This window comes from Erpetoichthys calabaricus, chromosome 2, assembly GCF_900747795.2.
Source record: "Erpetoichthys calabaricus chromosome 2, fErpCal1.3, whole genome shotgun sequence".
Lineage (NCBI taxonomy): Eukaryota > Metazoa > Chordata > Cladistia > Polypteriformes > Polypteridae > Erpetoichthys > Erpetoichthys calabaricus.
In genome coordinates this window covers 240,369,966-240,392,118 of record NC_041395.2, presented here as the reverse complement: position 1 = coordinate 240,392,118, position 22,153 = coordinate 240,369,966, and positions in this window count along the sequence as shown.

Genomic DNA, 22,153 nt, shown 5'->3' with positions numbered 1-22,153 from the left:
AAAATAAAAATAAGCATAAATTGGAGTTCTGTTATAATATATATGGCTGCAAACAATGAATATACAAGGAGCACCTTTAATTGGTTCTCATGCTTTGACAAGGTAGTGGATCTTTTGCAAAATATATGCAGGATGCATAGATCTTCAAGACAGATAAACAAGTGGCACTGTGTTAAGACTTTAATAATTTGGAAGATCTTTAAGCCTGTCAGTGTTGCGTCCCTTGTGCAAAATAAGTGATGTCTATTACACTGTAGTGAGTATTGCACTGTAATAAGCTTTACAACTTCAATCCATCCCGTTTATAGAGGTGCAGTATATTTCAAGAGGGCTGGCCTAAAAAAACTAATCTTGACTTTCCGAAATCGCTAGCACAAGTGCTTCGGCTCAAGTCGTTCTTCAGGGAATGCTAAAACAGCAATGAAGCCTGCTTTAAAGATTCCCATTTTGTGCAGACACTCAGCTGCTAAATGCTAGGGTAATGTGGCAAAAAGAAAAAACTGGCTGGCGCTTTAGAGCAAGTCATTCCTTAGGCGAGAGCCAAATAACAGGTGGGTTATGAACAAAACCAAATGCATTTCAGAGCCGGTTTAATAAACAAATATTTCATGTTCAGAACTTTTATTGCACACAATGCAACTCTTTTAAAGTAAAAGCTATTACCTTACTTAATAATATTAGTCATATGTTAAGATTTCCATGATTTCTTTGGGGAAAAGACTTCAAAGATTTAGAATGATTCACAAGATGCAGGCAACAATTTGAAAAGAATTTGTTTAATGCAACCAAGGCAAGAAGGTTTGCACTTCTTAATGTTAATTTGCTGCCAGCTGTCCCAAGGTTAAAGTCAGATGCCCTCTATCCCAGGTAACTAATTACTTGCTATTATCTGATAATAGCTAATGGCACAGTCTTTCAGATAATCCTAGTGGCATGTGAGTGCACCCCAGAAACAGACTAAGTATGATAAGGTGGCTTGAACACCACACGCAAGCTTGAAAGTTTAAAGGGCGAGCAACCATTCAAACAGCAGAAAACATAGTGGTGTGAAGTCAATTATTCACAGCTACTATATTTTCTAAAAGATCATTTTTGTTTTTGTAATTTTACCTTTTTTAATAGTGCTTCATAAATCATGATATGGTTCTATTTACAGTGCGTGATTCTATAATAATGTAAGGCTGTGTTAATGGTACTACATGACAGAATAAAATTACGAAACTAACCTTTAAAATATACTTTGTTCACGAAAATGCACTCGCAAAGTTAATGGTTTATCCACAATCTAAAATGACTAAGCAGTCCACATCACTGATGTCCTATTTCCGTCCATCACTAATTATGGATATTTCATGATTTTTGCAAGGCGTTCTCTTGGTTTTGGTTTGCCCTTCTGATAACCAATTTAATGCTTTGAAATCCTAATGATTTTCGTTTCTGATCTAGCATATAGGAATGGTTATGAACTTGCTAAGAAAAAAAGCTACACTTTATCTTCTGGTTCCTTTCAAATCTACTTGACTTTTTTTATACAGTAGCAGGACAAAATCTCAGACCATAACCTTTCCAATCAATCAAATATTCAAGCCAAATTTTCTCTGAAGTGAGCCTAAAATTGGTTGAATTTGAAATTCTAAACTACCATTCACAATGCATTTGGGGAGCACTATTGTAGTAAAGACTATGATGTACAGGTTTTAGTCTGGGGACATGAATTGTGGAATGAAACAGAAGGGCCTGAAGATAGGAAACTTTGGCTAAATGATTTGCAGATCACAAATGTAAACCGGCCCCAGAGTACTGCGTTAGGGAGAGGGTGTGGTTCACTACATGAGACATCCGCTTGGGGATTTCGACCTGTAAACTATTTCGTTTTATATTGGTCTATGTTATAGTTGTGGTGTGCAAAATCTGTAAATTTTGGTCTATATTTTCATTATATTTTGCTCAAGACAAAACAACAGGTAATCTTAAATACAGGACACTTGCATGGACAGTTAACATCAAAGGCAATCTGTTTTCCTGAATTGTACTAGTGATCAAAGCACAGTGACATATGTTACACCAGGACTAAATTGGTTTACAGCTTGGGACAGGAGATTGGTAAAACATCAAAAACTTGACATCAGAGTCTGAGCAAATTCATTTATCATATTGACAGCTAGCCAATCAGAATATCTAACAATTATGTGTTGAGAAACACCCCACATAGAATTTTATATTAAACTAGCCACCCCCCACGACTTCACCCACTTTGAAGTGAAACAGGACAGCGAGGAGGGCTCTGCCTGGCTCCCTACTCTTGACGTCACGCTTCCTCATCCTCTTGGCCCGCAGCCTCTGTCTCGGATTAGCACGAATAGTGCTCCAGCAGTCGAACTATGATTCTTAGCGCAATGAGAGAAATTGCAAAATCAACCGAAATGTTCAAGCAAAATCTAGAAAAAAAACTCGATCTAAATCCATTAAGTAGTTCTCTTGTTTGCTAGGTAAGCAGATGTAAGATACGCCCTGAGGCTGGCACGTGAGTGAGGAGGGCCCCGCCCCCTCCCCTTGGCCCGCTGTGTCTCTTTTTGATTCGCGCAAATAAATTGGTACCACAAGTGAACTATAATACTTAGTGCGATGAGAGAGGTCGCAAAATCAACCAGAACGTTCAAGCAAATTATAGAAAAAAACCTGATCTAAATCCATTAGGTAGTTCTCTCGTGAAAAGTGGATAGACATACAGACAGATGTTGGATTTTATATATAGAGAGATATGCCTCATCTGAAAAGCGACGTCAGAAGAAGAGGAAACAGCAATGACAGAAGAGCAAAGTCAGAAGAGGGTGCCAGCAATGTGCAGCCATTTCTATCTGATCGTCAGCAAAGCATTTCATGAATAACTTCGAGTGCTAGATCATAAGCCGCATGGGACATTCATCCTTGACATCTTTACTTTTTTGTAAGGTTTTCCTAAAGACTATATCTATTCTTTACTATCAGTCTAATTTTCTATTATTCCTTGTTCTGTTTGGTATTATTATTCATGTAATATATACCACACTGCTTTTAACTTTCCATACTTTGTTTTCATATCTAGAGTGTCTGAGGTAATAAGACGTTTGCCATACGCTCTGAGATGCAAGGTTTATTAAGGGTTATGTTTGCATCATTCATAGGGCACTGTTGAGGTTCTGTGTTGTGTAAATCTATGTATGTGTGTGTTAATCTTAAGGTGTGACAATAGACCAACTTGGTAGCGAAACTGATGAGTACACTTATCCTTGAAGAAAACAGGTAACGGGTAAGTAGAGGGAAATATCACAATAACAGTTATCTTATTAATTGGAGAGTGTTTCCAGCCATTCCTGCATAGCAAAAACCAACAAAAATTCACAAAAGGTGGTGCCCTTTGGAAAACCGATTGCTATTGCAGGAGAATGCTGTGAGTTTTTCAAATCGTTAACTTTAATTTAAAAAAAAGTTCTAATTGAATTCCTTGGGCTTCAGACTCCTAATTCAAACACATAACTTTTGCCAAAAGACCCAACAGGAACCCAGAAAAAAATTACATTAAAAACGTTACTCAAAACACAGGTATGTTCAGAGGTCTCAGGTTGCACTTCATGTCATTGTGGTTTGAGAATCTTGACACCTTATAGATTTATTTGTCACTCCAAGTACAAAGTGATCCTAGCAGTGGAAAGCCACCTCAGGCAAGCTGATGTTATAAGTTCAGTCAAATCGAAGGTCCAAACCCATAAAGCCTGCCCAAAGCAAAAAATAACCTCTAATTAGTGGAATTACACAACCCATAGAAGGCAGACAATAATAAATGCCCAAAGACAACTGACCAAAAACAACAAGTATGTGACACAAAAAAAAAACTGAATTTAAACAAAGCAATAACTAATTTGTTAAATGCAGGGTACAAGGAGGAACTTTGAAATGTAAAAATTTAAGGTGGTTAGTTTTGGAAACTAAAAGCATAATCTTAAAGACAGGCAGAAGTAATATGAAACTCAAACATAAATTTTCACAAGGTTTAGAAACTTACAATCTCATGCGACAGCAAAGATATTTGGTGAACTTACTTACTTCAAGTGGCATCAGTCATAATTGCTGCAGCGCCTGAGGGTCCTTATTTAAGACAAGTACTTGCCTCACACACAGCTGTATTTATCGACAGCTCCTGATGACCCTGACACTCTTGGCTCTCTGATCCTGTGTCTCTCTTGTATTTCTGAATGGATGAGTAGTAACTTCCTCAAACTAAATGGAAAAAACAGAAATCTTATTGACTGGCAAACATTTATATTGCAAGGGTATTAGAAATAACCTTGATCCCTTAGGTTTAAAAGTCAAGACAGAGGTAAAATAAATTAGGGGTGATTATTGACTCTGACCTAAACTTAAAATTACGTATTAATCAGATTACTAGGACTGCATTTTTTCACTTGTGGAATACAGCAAAAGTTAGACCTTCTATAACTTTACAATACGTTGAAAAATTAGTTCACGGCTTTGTTTTTAGTCGACTAGATTACTGTGATGCACTCCTACTAGGACTACCTAAGAAAGTCATCAATCAGTTGCAATTAGTGCAGAATGGAACAGCCAGAGTCTTAACTAGGAAAAGAAAATCTGAGCACATTTCATCAGTTTTAGCGTCGTTACATTGGTTACCCGCGTCATTCAGAATTGACTTCAAAATACTACTAATGGTTTACAAAGCCTTAAATAATCGTGCTCTGTCCTATATTTTGGAAAGTTGTAACTTTAGATGTTCAAATGAAGGTCTGCTTATAAATGCCAAGAGCTAAACTTAAAAAAAGTGGTGAGGCGGCCTTTTGCTATTATGCATCCAAAATCGGGAATACTTCACAGACTGAAATTCACCAGGGTGTTATTATCGATCATTTTTAAAAAACTGCTAAAAACCCATTATTTTAATATAGGTTTTTCATATCTACATTTAAGTTGGATTCCCTGATAAACTATATGGGCATAAAATGATCATATTCTTCAAGGTCCCAAGGTTGTACTATTCTCTACTGTCTTTTGCAGTTGTTCTGTGGTGGCGATCTCCATCACCACCACCTGATCATGGCACCATGCAACCACCTTTGTTGATGGATTGATGGCGGGTGTCCCATCTGTCCACAAGACCAATATTACCAAATAATATGTGAGGCCTGAAAACAAAGAGGAATGGATTAAGAGGGGGCTGGGCAGTCTTTTTGGCTTTGGAACCCCTGCAGATTTTGTTTTTTTCTCCAGCCTTACTGGACTTTTTTTTTCTTTTTTCTGTCCTCCCAGCCATCTGACCTTACCTTTTTCCTTTGCTATTTATTCTTTAATATTATTGCCTAATTATTTTGATTTTCATTTCATATAACTTTCTTTTTGTCTTATTAGTGAGAAGTCAAGCAAAATGACACCTTTTATTCATCCATCCATCCATTTTCCAACCCGCTGAATCCAAACAGGGTCACGGGGGTCTGCTGGAGCCAATCCCAGCCAACACAGGGCACAAGGCAGGAACCAATCCCAGGCAGGGTGCCAACCCACCGCAGGACACACACAAACACACCCACACACCAAGCACACACTAGGGCCAATTTAGAATCGCCAATCCACCTAACCTGCATGTCTTTGGATTGTGGGAGGAAACCGGAGCGCCCGGAGGAAACCCACGCAGACAAAAGGAGAACATGCAAACTCCACACAGGGAGGACCCGGGAATCAAACCCAGGTCCCCAGGTCTCCCAACTGCGAGGCAGCAGCGCTACCCACTGCGCCACCGTGCCACCGGACACCTTTTATTGACTAACTAAAAAGATTACACATTACATCTTGCCTGAAGAAGGCAATATGCCTCGAAAGCTTGCATATTGTAATCTTTTTAGTTAGCCAATAAAAGGTGTCATTTTGCTTGACTTCTCATAACATCCATAACGGCTAACACGGTACAACACCCTAGTACTTTTTGTCATCTTGTAAAGCTCTTTGAGCTACATTGCTTGTATGAAAATGTGCTATGTATATAAATGTTGTTGTTGTTGCCAAATAGAAAATAATTAACTAATAAGGGAAAATGGGGCAAGGGGAAAAACAGAAAACACAAAAGAATCTGAAAAATAGGTTCAATCCTGACTACAACTGAGTTAGAGTCTACAGTTGGGAGATGAATTATTACATTGGAGGCTCACTGGCAGGAAGAAGAGAAGTAAGGCTGCAGTGTGACAGACAGAGAAAGTGAGACTTAGAAAGGTGAAATATAAAAGAGATAGAAGGCAAGAGATGAACCACTCCACCTGGTAGACAGAGGTCAACACCCATAAAAGGAAGATCTTACAGAGGCTTCAGTTTATTGCTTTCCCTCTGTTTACTTAGTACCTTTTGAGATCTCCCTTTCCCGTATTTATGTTATTACATGCATCAATTTGGTAAGTTAGGCTTGCATGGCATGGTATTGATAGTGTTAACACCTGTTACATAAACGTAAAGTTCTTCACTTACAACTTAAAAAGCAAAGGGTGATTATTCAAATGCTTAAGTTAAAATACTGTATCAAACCTTTAATCGTACTCCAAACAAAGTAATCACTTTTCACCTTCCTGGCACACACATAGTCATCTAAAACATTATGAAGCCATGCATATCTCCTACCCAATATAAACTAAGCTCTTCCTATGACTGTCTTCATGCCATCACAGAGCTTTGCTACAAATCTGATGTGAGTGTTCATTTAGTTTTGTGAATCTGAAACAGGATCAAGTTTTGTCCATTCGCTGAAACATTTAAATCAAGCTTGCATGGCGCATATGACTTTTGCCATCTAGGACTGCTCTGCCGTCATTAGACATGTGAAGTGCTTCCTTAATTGATCCAACCATTTTCACCATGCAATATTCTCTGATCTTGATATCAGATCATTCCATACTTCCCCTAAGAGTCTGCCAGTGCCTCATTCTTGTTTGTAAAGGTACTACTATACTTCTTTTTATTTGTTGTTGTTTTTCTTTTATACTCACTTTACACTTCACTTTTATAATTTTTTGCAAATTAAAATTTTCAGTGAAAGATATCTGAATGAGCTATACTAAGTAAAGATTTACCAGCAATCAGTACATACTTCTTTAACCCTTTTCAGTGGCGCAGGATGGAAGCTAACAATACTCAATTTACTATGGCACTATTTTAAAAAACCTTTTTAATAATTAATCAAAGACCTATGAAATATACATGCAACACATTCATTTATACATGTATCATGTATGACTTTTCCATATGGACCAGTCATATGTGATCCATTTTATGTTGTGGCAGGTGTTATCTGACAGTTAACTGTATTGTTCCACATCTGTGCAGCCATCTTCATGGTTTTTATTGCAATGCCTGGTTTGTGCCAGAAACAGCATGTGCACACACAGTTTAGATAGATAGATAGATAGATAGATAGATAGATAGATAGATAGATAGATAGATAGATAGATAGATAGATAGATAGATAGATAGATAGATAGATAGATAGATAGATAGATAGATAGATATGAATGGTGCTATACGATAGATTTATTATTTATTATTATCATTTTATTTTTTAATCTCAGGACTTTTATCATCAAATGTTTTCATCCTTTTTTTTTAAATGTACAAAAGAAGATTTCTATTCAGTATATTGCTGCTGTTATTTCTACTCATACTAAAGAATTGCCGTGTCAGAAGGAGTGTTACTGCTAAATCCTGAATTAATGCGTAACGGGATAAAAAAATGCACGAGGAACTAAAATTAACTTTCATGATTTGAAGTGTTGTTCTCTGTAGCAGATGGGAAGGGATAGAGCTGTAGAAAAAAAAAATCCAGCCCCGGGTGGAAAGACTCACAGTAGCCCAGAGGGATCAGAGCTTTTCTGGTGACTGTCATTGCCACAGAAGTGACTAGGTTAAAGGTAGTCTTTTGTTTAACAGACACAAATAGGCTCAGTTTTCCATGCTTTTATGAGACATTTTGTCTCCGAGCTTTAGGTTGGACAACTAGGCCCTTGGAGACAGGATGCACTGGAGGCTGGCAGACAGCACAGGTCAGTACTAAAAAGAAAAGATTTCCATTTCATAGAACAAACCCCTTTTCTACCAGTGAGCATCCATATTTTCTTCATAATAGACCTCAAAACAAGCGTGTACTGTGTGCCAGTTCTTTATAAGATGGAGGATAAAAATGTCTTCAGGCCTCAGACAGAAAAACTGCAAGCCCTGAGGGACTAGGCCTTCTGGTGGCAGCCATTTCTGTGCTAAGAAGGAAAAAAAAAAAAAAAAAAAAAAAAAAGGAGATTGCTATTCTGTAGCCAACAAACACAACCTCTGGGACTTGCAGGAGACTAGTGGAAGAGTTAAAACCTTTCTCGTGTTTGCTACTGACAAGAGGCATCTGAAAAATTCTCATCTCCATCATGACATTTCTTGTCCCGATGGAAATAATTTGATGTCATACCTGGTTTGGAGTATTAGCTTGAACTCAGTGGTGCAGAGGCTAATTATTCATTTTCCATCGCACAATCTGTTTTGTTTTCTGCTATGTAGACATTAGAAAGGAATGCTGCTGAAAAGACAGCCTGAACCAAGGACTGTGACAGAACAGCAGCCCCTGTTACAGCGGCAGTCTGCTCCCATGTTGATGGGGACATGAAAGCCTGTGAGTCTGCCGTCCCAGAAGAGACAAAGCCACTTTGTCCTACCTTATCATACTGATGTATCTTATTTATAACAAGAATAATATGATGCAAAATATCAAAAGGACTTTCCAGACTGCAGGGTGTATGAGGAGAAGTGCATTCAACAGAGGAATCAGAAAGCTTCCAAACAAGTGAGGATTGTTCAGACAGCCCGACTCCCTTGATTAACTGACAGCTAAACGGTCTAAGCAAATCTCTCAGTCAGAACCTAATAAAACAGCAGGGCATCCATTTCAGTGCAACGACTCCACTAATATCTGTGTAAAGAAGTGTAACTGTCTTGAATGCCCCTCTCTTCTGTTTCTAGATCTACATATCACATGACTTAAAATAAAGTTTTGTTACTCTCTATCCACTGGGATTTCTCCTTTACATGAATCTGATTGATCTGCTGGTCCACCAACAACAATGTTTTTCAAGAGATCAGCAATGAAACTTGCATTTAATTTGCATCTGTGTTTGGGAAACAGGTGAATATATAGATGTAAATTCATCTCAATGATATATCAATATTCACTAACAGATACTTACTGTATCTTGGGTGCAACTAAAACAGTGGGTATTCTTTTAATTTATCAGATCCATCTATCCATTTTTTAAGACTTGATTATTCCAGTTCAGAGTTACTGGGAGTAGAAATTTATCCTACCAGGACTTGGCTCAAGGAAGAAACCAAGTCAACAGCAGATCTTTGGAGGTGGAAGTCAGAATATACATACACAGGCCACATAGACACAATGAGAACACTGAAAACTCCACACAGAGAGTGCTTTAAGACAAGATTTGGATCCAGCACACTGGAACTGTGAGGGAGCAGCACTAACCAATGGCCCATTGTGCTGCCATCATCGTGTAATGTCCACATTAAAAACTGAGTAGAAAGTGTGAATTTTCCTTGAATTTCTAAACTGAAAAATGCACTAATTTGTATAATCTTTCTTTTTAATTTTAATGACAAAAAGAACATATTCTCTTGAATTCCAAAGTTGTGTTTTGTAGCAGTGTAGAACTAACATACCTCTATACACAACATGTATTCTCAAACTTGCACCAGTGAGTGTTCAGGAAAACATCCCCGAAAAAAGGCACCAATCAATCATAGGGCACACATGCACAACCACATTAACACCAAGTCAAGTTCGCAGTCAAAAAAAATCCAACCTGCATGGGAATGTGCTGTAAATAATAGGACTCAGAAGAAAACCCTCAAAGACAAAGGGACAATGCACAAACTATGTAGACAATGACCAGGCACAGGATTCAAGGACACTTGTTCATTACACTGTATGGCCAAAAGTATGTGAACACCCCTCTAATTTGTTGAGTTTAGGTGTTTCAGCCACTCCTGTTGTTAACAGGAGCATAAAATCAAGCACACAGCCATTCAATCTCCCTGGCCAAACATTGGAAGTAGAATGGGTCGTACTGAAAAGCTCAGCGACTTTAAACATTGCACTGTCATAGGTGCCACCTTTGCCGCAAGTCAGGACATGAAATTTCTTGGTCTGCTAAATCTGCCTGCTCAGATGTAAGAGCTATTATTATAAAGTGGAAGCATCTAGGAACAACAACATTGCAGCCATGAAGGGATAGACCATGCAAACTCTTAGAGCATAGTATGTAAAAATCACCTATCCTCTGAGGCATCACTCACAGTAAGCAACATCAGCACAAGAACTGTGCATCGGGAGCTTCATGAAATGGGTTTCCAATGCTGTGCAATGCCAGACGTTGGCTGAAGTGGAGTAAATAACACCGACATTGGATTCTGGAGCAGTGGAAACCTGCAAACTGGAGTGATGAGTCAATCTTCACTGCTCAGCACTCTGATGTGCAAATCTGGGCTTGGTATGGATGTTTACAGAACTCTATAGTAGGCACTAAACAGTTCAGAAGGTAAACTTTTGTGGTGGAGAGGAAATGTCTGGAACTGTTTTTCATGATTTGGGATAGGCCCTTGTTTCCAGTGAAGGGTGCTGTTAATGCTATATCATACAAAGACATCTTAGATGATTGTGCTCTTGCAACTTCATGGCAACAGTTTGGAAAAGGCCCATTTCTGCTTGAGTATGACTATGCCCCTGTGCCCAAAGTGAGGCCCATGAAAATGTGGTTTGATGAGTTTTCTCCTTGGGAAGTCGAGTCGGCAGCACATTGACCTGACCTTGCCAATGCAAGTCAGGTCTATTTGTCTAACATGTACCTGACCTTACAAATACTCTTTTGGCTGAATGGGCACAAATTCCCAGAGACACACTCCAAAATCTTATGGATAGCTATAAAAGAAGGCCATCTTCGTATTAATACCCATGGTTTTGGAATGGAATGTCCAAAAATCTCATTAAAGGTGGGATGGTCCACAAATATGTGGCCATATAGTGTAGGATCACTAACCACTATGCCACCCTTGTAGAAAAAACAATCTTGATTTTATATAAAATCTTACTGAAGGCAACAATATCAGATAGAGCTTTACAGATATAGAATGATTACAATGAAATCATTGACAGATTAAATGGGAACAGTGATGTTTTTCTTAATGACAGCGTTGAGTGGAAGTGCTAAAAAAATCATGGTACAAAAACAATACAGCTGTATTCATACAAATCACCAAAACATCTGAACCATTGAAGTTTCTAGTATACTACTGAGCTACTGTATATCAGGCCAATTTGGAGTCACCAATTAAAAAACATGCAGACATGAAGAGCATGATGAATTCCATACTGTCAAGACCAGTCCAGGATAATTAAAGCAAACAGATAGGCGATTTTTCTTCCATTGTTCCCCTTCCTCCCACATCTTCCAAAGACATGCATTTTACTCCAACTGCTGCCTCTAAATCTACATTATTTGAGACCCTTTGGTGCTGATGTTTGCACTTACAATACATGCCGTGTTAATGACAGCTGTCATATTCAGTGCTGCTTCCGAAGCTGTATGGCTAGGCTTCAGCTTCCTGTTACCCTGCAATGGAAAAACTGGCTAAGAAAATAAAAGGTCAGACTAATCAATTCAGCTCATTCTTATAACATGCATTAATGGCTTGAGGGGGGCATGCATAATTACCAAAACATAAACATGGAATAAAGAAAGGCAAAACCTACACATAACCTGGAGTAAATAAATCTGAGAGGCAACAAAAACAGACAAATGAATTCACTTTCACTGTATGTAGGTATGGTTGCACTTCAAGGGGGCAGACAGTGAAGGTGGACTATTGCCTGAAAGTATAATAAAAGATGAACAAACACACATCAACAGACAAGAGATATTTAGCATCTGCAGTCAACCTTAGCACAAGTATTTAAACTCTGGAAGGAAAACAGCACCTGGACAAGACCCACAGGAATACTGAAAGAAGTCAGAACGCAAGCACTAACTGCTGAGCCACGAAGATGCTCAGTAATCCGTAATTTGTATTTTGCAAGTTTTACATTAATGTGGGTGTGCATATGTGTTTTTCTTTTAAGGGTTACTGAATGGAACTAATAATGCTTTGTCAGTTGTTCTTGATTATTTAAACTGAACAGAATGGATGGATACCAGATGTGGACAGTGATTGATGCTGAATGACAGAACCACATGGAGTTATCATCCATTAAATGTAGCCTAAATCTGTTCAAATTTTATTCATAGTTGACTGAAGTAGTTGACTGAAGTAAACAAATGAAGAAGTTAAGTCATCCAGTGCAGCAAATAATGTTAAATATTTCTTAAGATTTCAATAAATACGGTTTATGACATGAACAAGTCTTTTACAGATTTACCTCTGGAATCGTAATATCTGTTTTATCAAGAGTTCCTCGTAGGTTACTTCAGATTGTCTAGGTCGGAGGATGCCAGTTCAAGTGATTCTAAATTTGACTCCCAGCAAACTGGGACCCAGTTGGAGAGTTGGCAAAGCCAAATGTAAAGACACTAGTTGGCTCCGTCCTTTCGTATTTCAAATAAAGTGATGAATGAATTTTCTAATCAGCAGAAACGATACATTTTAAGTAAAGTTGACTATTTTCAAGTGACTGTTTATACCTAAATGCTTTATTATTTTACAAATTACTTAATGAAGAATTTAACATGCTGCTTATATTGCACATAATTTTAAATATGATAGGCTTAAAAATAAGTCATTTTATTCTCTATTGGGTATTTCCATCAATCTGAATTTTCCACTTATTAGGTCAGGCAAGGAAGCATGGTTTACATTAAAGTGAACAGGGGCCTATAGTTTGTAGGGGTGGGGTGTATGATCACTCACTTAATTATCAGCTTTATCTTCAGCAAAGCTAGTAATTAAGAAAAACAATCATGAAACCCACCCAAGCTAAAAGGGTTGAGTGAGGGATCTAGTTTGAATAGTGCGATTTATTTATAATACAGTAGAACCTCTGGTCACAAATGTTTCCGAACACGTACAAATCGGGTTACGATTAAAAAGTTTGCCAAAATTTTGCATCTGCTCACAACCACATGCTCTGGTGGTGAAAAAAACACTGGCGGCCCGTTTCCCTACGCGCCAATGATTTGCCATTCTCGGTTTCCCATTTTCTTTTGTTTGAGTATACAGGGCCTAACAAAGCATCTGATCTTTCAAAAGGAGTTACCATGTTAACCAAGTAGAGGCCTCAAGTGCTGGAAGAGGTCGAAAAACTGTTGCTAGTATGGTTGAACGAGAAGCAACTTGCAGGGGATAGCGTAAATGAGGCAATCATATGCGAGAAAGCCAGGAAGATTCATGGCGATTCTCTGAAAAAAAATCCTTCTTTGAGCGGTGCAGGTGAGGAATTTAAAGCCAGTACTGTAGAGGATGGTTTGAAAAGTTTCGCAAGAGAAGTGGCATTTAATTTTTTTTCCCTGTGCTTAAAACTCATAAAAAAAGTGTTTACAGCGAGCTAGCGCAGACTCTTACAATGTTAGTTTTCTCTGTTGTTCAAGGTTTTCTCAGTGTTATTCAATGTTTTTACATTTGGTTTACTATTACACTGTGCATTCTATGGTATAATTAACTATTTTTGTGCTTAATAAATATATATATTTACATACAGTTCATACGGTCTGAAACGGATTAATTGTATTTACATGCAATCTTATGGGGAAATTACGTTCGGGTCGCGACCAAATCGGGTAGCGTCCAGAGTTTCGGAAAGAATTACGGTCGTGACCAGAGGCACCACTGTATAAGGCTAATAGAAGATGGATAGGTGTAAATATATTTATATAAAAAGATATAGACAAAAGACAATAACAAACAACAACAAAATTACAAAAAGCTTAGTTGACTTTTTCTCCTATAGAAAAATGCATACAACTTATGAATTCTATCTTTTGGCTTAGATTGACCATTTTCCTTCTTATGGAAATAGGCACCATTTAAGTCATGTGTTCAAGATGGAGAAGTTCCTTAGCTAGTTATTAAGCTTCTTGTGTCTTCAACTCTGGAATCCATCTGCTCACAACTAGTCTATGCTGTGTTACCATCCCAAAAAACAGTTCTGTGTAGGGGAGTGCATGCATGTGACGAGATACGGCTCTGTACATTCTTATTGAATTTAGGATGAAAAACACATAATAGCCAGAATTTATTCTTCACAAGGTTGTTACCTTTCAGTTACAGTGACACCAATATATTAGCTGGATGTGTTGTATATTTCAATTAATAGTTCTCAAGTTCAAAGTAGATGTAGTACGTATAGTTTGAAGTAAACAATGCTTTCGTCCTTTGTTCCTTTTCTGGTTGGCTTTCTCCAGGCACAAAGATGAATTTTCAGCATGGTTCCTTTCTTTGTTCAGGAGCTTTTCTCCTTCTTCACCTTGTCCGGAATTTCTGTTTGCAGATGGTACTGCAACTTCTCTTCATGGGTATTGCAAATGCAATGTTCTCAGCTGCTAGCAAAGCTATGCATGTTGGGTCAGATGGTGATCAGTAGGCCTCCATCATTAGCAAGACAAATGTGTGGCCTCTCGTATATGGTCTTCCTCTGCTCGCACACTTGCTATCTTAGCAAGGTTTGGACTGATGACACCTGTGGCCCAACTACTGTTACAGATGGTATTCCATTTTTCCAGTTCAGCCCCAGTTACCCTTTAGGAGTAGAAGGAATTGCTCCAACTTTGTTACGGCCACACTATAAGCGCTGGGGTGCCTGATATACAGCACAGGTTACAGCCTGTTTGAGCAGTGAGCTTGATGAAGGAAGAACTAAGTTAGGGTCTTACAAGAGTTTTTAAAGGAAGGAATAGAGTTCCTGCCATTGCTTTTTTCAGTGCACATAAGCCCAACCTTTAACAGTGACCATTGATGCAGTCAAGGTTGTCAGTTCTTGAGCTATGGGCCTTTGTTCAAACTTGGATGTCTAGCTCATCCTCTGTGAGCTATCACGAAGTGTTACTTGGTCTGTGATCAATCAACTCATCAGATAAGGCATGGAGTCTGCATTGCATAGAGGGGCCCCATCAGGCAAACTGAGACTTTTTAGCTGACATTAACAGTGTCTGTTCCTGACTTTAAGCTGGGACCTTTGCTTTAGCCATTCTAGCAAAAGAATGGATAATTTCAGTCTGTCCTACACCTTTAATATGGTAAAAAAGAATTCTGCCTGAGGCCAAGCCTGGGCATGGTGTTTCTTTACAAGCTTCCCATGACCAGGTGATCAAGGTCCTATGGTGGAGTTCTGAGTCCAATGGTAGTCAGAACAAACAAAATGTGGCACATATTTAGAAGAAATATACCTTAGCAATCAATAGAAATGTATTTTTGAAAATTAGGAACATCTCTTCACTGTTGTACTGTATAATGAGTCAAAATTTGTGAAAAAAAATACCACAAACTAACATCATAAATTTACTGATTTGTACGTTCAACATTTCTTGATATGAGATAGTTTTTCTATTTAACTGTAGTTGCCTTCATTGGGGGGGGGGGGGGGGCACAGTGGTGCAGTGCTGCTGCCTCGCAGTTAGGAGACCCAGGTTCGCTTCCCTGCGTGGAGTTTGCATGTTCTCCCCGTGTCTGCATGGGTTTCCTCCGGTTGCTCCGGTTTCCTCCCACAGTCCAAAGACATGCAGGTTAGGTGCTTTGGCAATCCTAAATTGTGCTTGGTGTGTGTGTGTCCTGCGGTGGGCTGGCGCCCTGCCCAGGGTTTGTTTCCTGCCCTGCGCCCTGTGTTGCCTGGGATTGGCTCCAGCAGACCCCCATGACCCCGTAGTTAGGATATAGCAGGTTGGATAATGGATGGATGCCTTCATTGGGAGAGCTTGGTATGATGTTGTTAGAATAACTACTAAACATTGATTTTTTTATTCTGTTTTCCTTTTGTTGCTGGGCTATTTCCATTTTTCTTTATGTTAGTGATTTTGGCCCACTCTCTTCCCCTTAATTAAGTCTATTGTCTGAAATGAAGGGAATGCATTGGCAATTACAGCTCTGAAGTGCTACGGCTAATCAGACGACAGTAGCTATGCTAGACTCAGTGCTGAGGCATTTGCTCCTGAAGAAGTGTTCCTTGACTCCCTTTGTGTATCTTGATTAATCATGATTTACACTTTTATGTCGAGTTGTTTTGTTTTTTGACTTATTTTCTGGATATGAGGTTTCTGATTTAGGATTGTGGATTTTAGTTTCTTTTGGATAACTTTGTTTTTCTGTTCTCTGTTGTTTTCTTTAATAACATTTTTGGTATTTTTAAAGTGTAGTTTTTGTTCAATTTGAATTTTTAAATATTTTATGATTTTTGACATGTTTTCATATTTGGACTTTTAAAAAATTTTTCAATTTTTTTTTTTTTTTAAATCGTCCAGGGTTAATCAAAATGTGAATTTCCCATTGGGATTAATAAAGTATCTATCTATCTATCAAAATAGATGAGAAGACTGAATGCCATTCAACCAGAATTTCTAAGGGTGAATGAGGTGCAATTTCAAAATTCAAAAATACAAATTTTGCTATCATTTCTATCTTCATAATGAGTATGCAGATAATTCAGCCTTTTTCAAGAAATATATGAAATCAGAAATATGGCATACTGTTTACTGGCTCTATAGTTTTACTGGATAACCTTAATGTTAATGTAGAAATTGACACTGACACTTATAGGGTATTTTTGGAACAGCTTGCCTGATATGAATGAAAGTTCTATATTATTATTGGATTTTTTCTTGTTTTGGAATCCTCCTGAAAAACATTTTCAGTAAAATGTATTTGGTAACAATGATACTGTAGTTACTTCATCTGAATCAATGCAGCACATTTAAGACATGCATAAAGAGAGAACTAGTGGGCTGTAATCTGATCAGTACATGGTAGCAATGTTCAAGTTGATGGCTCAGATGTTTGGGTAAGATATCTTGGGAATACCTAATAAATGCTTCAGTTCAGGAAAATGTAAACTGTCAATGCTAGAAGATGGTAAGGGTCTTGAGGAAGGTTGGACACACAGTATCTGAATGAACAGTACTTGAGTCTTCAGTACTGCTGTTGTCTTCAATGAACTATAGTAGAAAATAGGTTAATGGTGGCAACAGATGATCAGCAAAACAGCTAAGTTTAATTCAGCCAAATTGCCCCAAATATTTGAAACTATGAAACACAAAATAAAATGAGTTTTTTTAGCTTTTTAAACTTTTTTGTAGTGGGAACATAAGGAATATTATTCCGTAAGGGTTAGTCCAGAGATACAACCATTGTCCCCTATCTTAGTCACCCTGTAATCCTTCTGCCATCACCCTAACCTTCTGTGGCTCCTTTCTATTTGGTTCCACATGTTCTGATCTTCCTAGTGCACTGCCTGTACCTTTATTTTGGGTCAGAGGTAACAATACCTGCACTCATTTCCCCTATTTCTGTAAGCTGATCCAAGCCAGGATCCTTCTGGAGACTAACCAGTGGTCACACACCAAACAGATTTTAGCAGCCCCTCTTTTCCACCAGAACAGACTTTGCATATGGAGAAAAAGTATGCAGATAAGAAGAAAACATATAAAAAAAATATGGGTTTCACAAATTTCAGAGAAGTCTTGACACTGAAACAGTAGCTTCACTTTATCATTCAGTTACATTTGTACCTGTGTCTGTGCGACGATGCGGGTTCGCTCCATGCTCCCATATTGCATCTGGGAGCCTTTGAACCTGACACTGTCGGTAATGTCACCGATGAGCTAGGCAGTGAGGCACAACAATGAAGCAAGGGGATGGTGCAAAAATTCAAAGTGCTTTTATTAAAACAACAAACAAAAACAAAGTGTCCAAAATAAAGTGCAGTGCATCAAAATATGTCATTGAATAAATAATCCATTAAAATGAGTGAATTAGTGGAGGTTAAAACCCATTAGAAAAAAAAATCTTTTTCAAAAAACAATGAGGTTAAAAGAATGGCTGGAAGCTGTCTTTTAAAATCAACCCGGTGCCTTTCTTCTACTAGTGACTCCCCTGCTTCTACCATCCATGCAATGCACCAGGGGAGTCACCCTAGCTGCAGCTGACCTGCTCTGCCTGCTGGTCTGGAGGCTTCCCAATCCCTGGCTTCGGTTCTACTCTACCCAGACCGAGACTTGGGTTCCCCAGCGACCAGGACGCTCACGCTGGGGCATCCACCTGCCAAGCCTCCTGACTCCCGCGGCGAGTCACCCTTCTTCCGATCACTCCTGCTCCTTAACTACACGCTCAGCAGGAGCAACCACTATCGACTACCCTAGGTGTCGGCCAAACACCCTGCTGGGGCTCACTGCTCAGCTGCCTTCTTTGCTCTCCTGCATACACCCGCATTCTCCTGCCTGCTTCCTGCCTTATTCACCTGCAACCTCCGTTCACTTTTCCTTTTCTTTCTTTTTTTTCCCCCTCTTCCCCTAGACACCTTACGCTTCTATTTATTACGGGGACGTGGATCAGATGTGGCAATTAGCAGCTCCCGACGCCAATCATGGATGTGGACGATTACTCACCTGTGCACTTAAGTGAGGACCATCTGCATCATGCATCACCCAGGAACTGCTCTTACCACACATACCATGCCCCCTCGCTAAGCCGCGAGTGCGGCAATTATTTATTTAAAAAGTGGCCCTGTTGACTTGAGCTGTAGACCTGCTACACTACAGTCTGTAGTACTGATTGTTACAAATTTTCAGTATTTGAGTACAAATTGCAGAGCAATTGCTTTGGTAAAATAAATTCAAGCTTTCAATGTCTTTTTAATATAAATATTATACTAACATACTTTATTGAAATCAAAATAACAGAAAAATGGCTATCTAATTAAACAATTCGATTAATTACACACAAGCATGACCCCATTGATTTTTGGAATCTGCTGCCACCCTTAGACTGAACTTGGGAACCATTCATTTAGATAAAAAGTCAGTAGTATTTATTAAATTTCAAAATCCAAAAAAGGGATAAAAAACAAGTAGGGGTCACAATTCACAATTTAGCACACTAGAATTTATCAAAAACATAAGACTGAAAGACAATCAGAAAAGGTAGAGGAAAAGTGAACACTACTAAGCTGAAAGTAGTAATCACAAGTGAAAACTACACAGAGGCTTTCACAACATCAGTATGCACAACGCTTCAGCTTTACTCTTTTATTCCTCTTGCCCCTTCACATGGCATGCCACTTGACTAATGCTGCATGGCAACTGATAGGAGGGCCTTAGTCTAATGACTTGTTGTTCTGCCACCAAATCAATAGTGTGGCAGGACCTGAAAACATTAGTCAAAGTCAAACAAGTGCCAAAACCAGGAGCTCAAAACTTTCTGTTGTCCCAGTCCAAAAATGAATTAAAGAGTCAAAAGTCAAAAGGAAGAACTATGTAGGTTTATTTGTCAATAATCTGATTGAATAAACACAAGTCTTTTAACATTTACCATACCATTTTTATTTGTTAAGCGCTTAAAAACACAGCATTACAACTGACCGAAGCACTGTACAGTTAAAACAAGCAAGACTAAAAGCAAAATATTAAAAACAAACATTAAGAGAGAATTAAAACAGAGACACTAAAAACAGGTCAGGGGACCCAATAAAACAGAGAAATAGCAAAAAGCAAGTGGAAATAAGACAGGTTAAGAATTAAAAGCCAATGTGAAGAAGTGAGTTTTTAGGTGTGATTTGAATGTGGTGACTGAAGTGGCTTGCCTAACCACTAAAGGTAAGGAGTTCCAGAGCTTGGGTGCACAGACAGAAAAAGCCCTTTCACCACGAGCTTTAAAATGTGCCTTGGGAACGGTTAGGAGCAGCTGATCTGCGGATCTAAGAACACGAGGGGGATTGTGACGATGGAGCAAGACACTCAAGTAGGCAGGGGCTAGACCATTTAGTGCCTTATAGGTTAAGAGGAGTATCTTAAAATCAATTCTGAAGCTAACCGGCAGCCAGTGTAGGGTTTTTAAAATCGGTGTAATGTGTTGGCTTCTGCTGCTTCCAGTTAAAAGTCTTGCAGCCGCATTTTGAACCAATTGGAGTCTCGAAAGAGTGGCTTTACTAATACCATATAGGCAGGAATTAGAATAGTCGAGCCGGGACGTAATGAATGCATGGATTACTGATTCCAGGAGGTGGTTATTTGCTTAGCAGACACCTTTATCCAAATCGACTTACAAAAGAGGTCAATGAAGTAATCAAAAAAACATGAGTCTGAGAGACTGTTTGGAAACAAGTGTTAAAGGACAAGGTTACTAAATTGATCATCATAAATGAAGAGCACAGAACAAAATACAACCTAGTTATACTTTCCTAGGCTACAAAAACAGTTGAAAGCATTCAAATTTTCAAGTGCAGGTGGACAGCTTGTTCCCCAAACTAAGAGCTACACATGAAGAGTCTACACTGTAATTTGGTTATACGCAGAGGTGGCATCACCAGACGCCATTCATCAGCAGACCTGAATGATGGAGAAGGAGCACAGCACATCACAAAGGTCTATAAACAAACCCACACAATGAAAGCTATGCAGTGTGTTTATATACCATTGCATCAATGTCATCATTTGGCACAACTTCTCGTACATGTTCCCTAGTACTAGGGTGTTGTACCGTGTTAGCCATTATGAATGTAGAGAAAAGCCAAGCAAAATGACACCTTTTATTGGCTAACTAAAAAGATTACAATATGCAAGCTTTCGAGGCAACTCATCTTACATCTTGCCTGAAGAAGGGACCTGAGTTGCCTCGAAAGCTTGCATATTGTAATCTTTTTAGTTAGCCAATAAAAGGTGTCATTTTGCTTGGCTTTTCTCTACATGTTCCCTAGAAACCTAACCCCAAAAATGACCGTTCCCGTAAAAAAAAATGGTGTCACAGGAAAATAATGATAGATTCTGATTCTCTTATGTCCAAAATCCAAGGAGAAATCCAAAATGAGATCAAGAAAAACTTAAACTTAGAAAAAAATGTTAAAAATACAGAATCATTTGTAAAAGGAGTTTTGTTTTCCTTGTGTTCATTTCTCAGTGGCAGTCATTGCATAACTGAACAAATGTCCCAATGTGAAGTGATCGAGGAGAACAGTTATATCTTGGTCAATCAAAGAGAGCTACATTATATGTTTCGGAGACAGAAACTAGAAAGATTCACATGAATCGGATCAAACTGAAGTTCCATCTGTGCATCTGAAACAACAAGAGCATTCAGAGAAGAATTGGACTGCAGACATGTCACACTGCTGTCAACAGCTTGCTGATATTGAACCTTGGGACAGTGCTACAGGCCACCAAATGCATGCTATGTGAACAAGTGAGCAACAGTTCTCACATTCAGAAGAGTGTACACAGTCTCTGTAATAATGCGTGGAGGAAGAAAGTGTTCCTTGCAGCATTCGCAACCTAATGTACCATCAATTCCCACCTACCTCCTCCTCAAACTCCTCCAGTAGCCAAGCGAACAAATACTTCTATAATGTCCTGCCAATCCTTGCTCAAACCTTCTGGTTGAAGATAAATAATCTGCCAAACAGTGTCGATTTATAATATATTTGCCAGCAAGTGGACATGTGAAATACTGTTGCACATTTTGTGCATTTTGCACATTTTTACACTCCACCAAAACATCCACTACAAACCCGAACTGGAACTAAAACTGTGGCATTCGCATTAACAGTTGAGCTGCTAACTTATGTAAATTACCTTCTAGAAACTGAATCCGTATGATGAGTGACTAAGAAACAAATGAAGAGTGTTCCAGTCTTCAAATACTCATCAAAAAAATCTGCAACATGAATTCAATGTCACATATGTGAACTCAATTCTTTTCTAAGCTGAGAAGCAGATAGAGCATGGATATAACACATGAAAAAGGAAGGGTCTATACAGGAACACATTTAAGGGATACCCACACTGTGGTAGGGCAAGTGCTGGCAGTTGTGATAAGCCATGGAGTGGCAGAGTGGGCGAAAGAAGCAAACATTATTGGAGAACTGAAAGTGGGCCCCTGGAAACTCCTC